This window comes from Sinocyclocheilus anshuiensis, unplaced genomic scaffold, assembly GCF_001515605.1.
Source record: "Sinocyclocheilus anshuiensis isolate Anshui unplaced genomic scaffold, SAMN03320099.WGS_v1.1 scaffold527, whole genome shotgun sequence".
Lineage (NCBI taxonomy): Eukaryota > Metazoa > Chordata > Actinopteri > Cypriniformes > Cyprinidae > Sinocyclocheilus > Sinocyclocheilus anshuiensis.
In genome coordinates this window covers 994,844-999,022 of record NW_015548227.1, presented here as the reverse complement: position 1 = coordinate 999,022, position 4,179 = coordinate 994,844, and the positions used below count along the sequence as shown (strand labels likewise).

At 32.4% G+C, this 4,179-nt stretch overlaps 1 pseudogene; it reads right to left on the bottom strand.

The window, feature by feature from the left end:
- Nucleotides 1-1,192: 1,192 nt before the first annotated feature.
- Nucleotides 1,193-4,179, bottom strand: part of LOC107654406 (uncharacterized) — a 30,210-nt pseudogene continuing 27,223 nt past the window's right edge.

The window sequence follows — 4,179 nt, the reverse complement described above, 5'->3', positions numbered from 1 at the left end:
CAGCTGGAATCGATTTTTTTTCCGGGTTACCGTGTAGCTTCAGCTCTCTGAGGTTTTTGTTAGAGCAACATGTCTTAAGCTCTTTAAATCTGCTCTGACATATCTCATCTCGGGTTTTGCTTTTTCATGATGAATGGAATTATGAGACAAATAAACACTTGAGAAAAGAGCAAAGGAGCCAATGATAGATCATCCACTCCCGCTGCGCTAAATTTACACTAACTTGGCAGTTGGATTGAGTTCAACTCTAATGATTTTATTCTAGATTCTCAATGAAGAGCTGTGGAAAAGTGCACACTAATGGACATTTTTCACACAACCCTGTTAAAGTGTGATTCCCCCCCCCCCCCCTAAAATTTTTTACACCCAACAAGTAAGATTAGTTAAAGGGTGATTCCCCCCCCCCCCTAAAATTTTTTACACCCAACAAGTAAGATTACTTGCATTCTTATACAGCATAGTGAGGGGAAAAAGTAAACAGAGGCATTACATTTTACAGTTTTTACACAAAGTGTAGTTTGACTGCATTTTTTAAGTTCTATTGTTCAATCATGTTACACAAGCTAGTAGAATGTGATTGTTGTCAAATAAATAGATAAAAAAAAAAATATTTATTTATTTACTTACTATATTATACTAAAATACTTATGATGCTATATACTTATAATACTAAAATACTATATAAAGTATTAGGCAAAATATTTTATAAAGTGTATTGTTATTTTTATTGATAGAAAGTAATAAAATCACATACATGATGGCTATAAATGGTTTAAAAAGAATGTGTGTGTGTGTGTGTGCGTGCGTGTGTTATACTGTATTAGACTTTTCTAATTTTAGATCGAGTTAGATATTTAATATTAATTAGATATTAATTTGTTTTTTTTCGTAATTTGTAAATTTTTGTAATTTTATATTATTTTTAACTTTTGTATGTAATTTGTGTTGATGGAAAGTAACAAAATCTGAACAAAATAAAATATTTTTTTTATTTAAACTGTCTTTATATACTTACTATATTATACAGTATTATAATTTCATAGCATAAATCCAAGTCCAAAGAGCAGGCATTCATGGCGGGACATTCTTGAATGTCAGACTGAAGGCGAAGGCCTTGTTCACACCACGCTCCCTCAAGACTGCGTATCTGCTTTATTATGGGAAACAAGCCCTTCCTAGCCATAACTCTTCTTCAGTCTTTGGCTGGTCGTTTACTGCCCTGTCTGGCATTGTCTGAAAGGTCACTGAGAACCGTTACCATGAGGAAGGTGCCCCAAATCCCTTCTTTATGGGAACTTACACATTGCTTAGGCTTGACAGAGCAGTTGCCCTTAGCAACCATGTCCCATTGATCACTATATTGGAAATGCATTGTGGGTAAAGGAATGTCAGAGTGTGCACTGCGCCAGGTTCCTGTAAGGGAAGAGGAATTTGTGTAACCATTAATCCATACATCAGCATCCTGATGTCAACATTCTCGCATGAAGTGTATGTGTTGATGGATTTGTGCTCTACATGTTTAACTGAAACAGTGTCAAGATGAGGGATGTTTCATTTGTTTCAAACAAGAAAAAAATTCAGTGCTAATAGAAATCCTGCCATGGCATGCTTAAAGGCATAGTTCACCCAATAATGAAAAGTCTGTCATCATTTTTTCACGTTCATGACATTCCAAACCAGTATGACTTTCTTCTGTGAAACAATGTTATTTTACTATTTATTATATATAATGTATATATACTTTTATAGTATTTATTAATATTTTGAATTAGCATGTTTTATTTTTAGTTTTCATTTTATTTTTTAAGTTTTGGAACTTTGAAGTGCCCTTGTCACTTTTTAATATTTCTGTTTGGCTTTAATTTTCTTTTTTCAATTTTCTTTTTAGTAATTTTAGAACTTAAACTTATTTCATTTATCTGCCAAAGCAACATTTCAAATTTTTCATCTAATATTTTTTTTATTTCATTTCAGCTTTCATTCAGTTAACAAAAAATATTTTGAATAGTTCTAGTTTTAGTTAACAATAACAACATTGTGGAATACAAAATTATAATTTTTTCTATGCAGTTACATTAAATGGGGTCTGGAGCTTTCAAGTTTCAAGCTTTTTGTGTTTCTTTTTTTTAATCTTATAATTTTTAAGATTTTTAAAGCATTAAATATGATAAAGATCAAAATTGCAAAAAAATATTGTTGCATGAATATATGAAGAATTCACACTACCAGTAAAAAGTTGGAAAGTTGTAATCTTAGTAAAATTCATTCAGTTAACAAAAAATATTTTGAATAGTTCTAGTTTTAGTTAACAATAACAACATTGTGGAATACAAAATTATAATTTTTTCTATGCAGTTACATTAAATGGGGTCTGGAGCTTTCAAGTTTCAAGCTTTTTGTGTTTCTTTTTTTTAATCTTATAATTTTTAAGATTTTTAAAGCATTAAATATGATAAACATCAAAATTGCAAAAAAATATTGTTGCATGAATATATGAAGAATTCACACTACCAGTAAAAAGTTTGAAAGTTGTAATCTTAGTAAAATTTATTAGCTACAATTTAAATTAACTGTTTATATATAATAAGACTGGAGACTGCTGAAAATTCAGTTTTGCCATAACAGGAATAAATTATTTAAAATAGAATATTGATAATTTAATACAAAAATAAAAAATATATTCAAATAGAAAAGTTATTTTTATTTTTAAACAGTTTTAACTGTAATAAGATTTAACAGTATTACAGTTTCAAATGTATTTTTACTCGAATAATTGCAGGCTTGATAAGAGACTTCTTTCAAAAATATATATATAAAAAAATATCTTAATTAAATAAATAATTCTGCTCATATTACCTGAATAAGATTTATTTATTATTCATAATTCATATTTAGAGCTGAAACCATCTAGTTTGTAACTATTGTTTAATGGAACAAAAATATAAAATAATTCCAAGAGTCTTGTTGTACTGAAATTACAAATAATACTAAATAAACTGGATCTTAATAAACTGGATTTTCCACTGGATCTTAAGTGTCAGCAACAGATCACAGAGTTCTCATTTCACAACATCTTTATAGATGCTGCTCAGAAGGGCGACTTCCTGTTTCCTCCACGGGAAGCCTCGCCCCTCCAGGCAGGTGTCACTCAGCCCACACACCCAGCGCTGATCTCCATTTTTCCCTCCAGTCTGTTGATGCTGTGAGTAATATCCTGGGCTGAAATGAGATGGAAATGACAGCAGCAGCAGCAGCAATGCCCAGCTGTGAAACTCCCAACAACATGCCAAGATAAGAAGCAGGAGCTTCCCATGTCTCTGACCCTTCCCAGGCCTGAATAAACCCCCGGCCAGAAGCATTCAACTTTGGTATCTAACTATATGGCCATGGCGTTTTGAAAGTTTCCTTCAAAAATTTAAAATCTAGTATATTCATTATTGTTTTTATTTTCCCTGCTTAAAAAAAAAAAAAATTCAGTTAGACCGTTAGAGCTCGTTAATGTTATCTCAGCCATACAATTATCCTATCTGTGTGTTCTGAAAGGAAAAGCATGCTGGTTGAGATGCACATGAAACTGGTTTACTTCAACTGAAATGACATTTCTTTTAGTCCCACATTATTAGTTCCTCTCAGCAGCTCTGCAGATGTCAGCAGAGATGTGGTCAACCTCTCCAGACGCTCGCTGTCATTTCACACACTCTGGGAAACGCTGGCAGTCGACGCTGCCAAACAGCCATTTAAAAACTTAAATCATCCACCAAGTCAGAATGCATTAGGAACGGGCTGCAGTATGATGTTTGTCATTTTCAGAACTTTAGTTTGGAACTTACTCAGGCCCTGATAGCACACGATCATTGCCAAGACGTCTATATGTGCGATTTCCCCTAGAACATGTTGTTTTTAAATTGTTTGTTTATCTGTATTATGTCACTAAAACTGCTCTTGTCTGATATTAGAAAGATGTTTTCACGAGCCAAAATCTAATGAGTTTCCTGTGGAGGCAGCATTTTATAGCATCATATGCACGCTAACCAGAAGATTGAACAATTAAAGGTGTGTAAAAAGTGTGCTCATGTATGTAATTATGTTAAAGGGGTCATATAATGCTACATGCACTTTTACAAGTTGTTTGAACTGAAATGTGTGTTGGCAGTGTGTGTACACAACCACCCTATAATG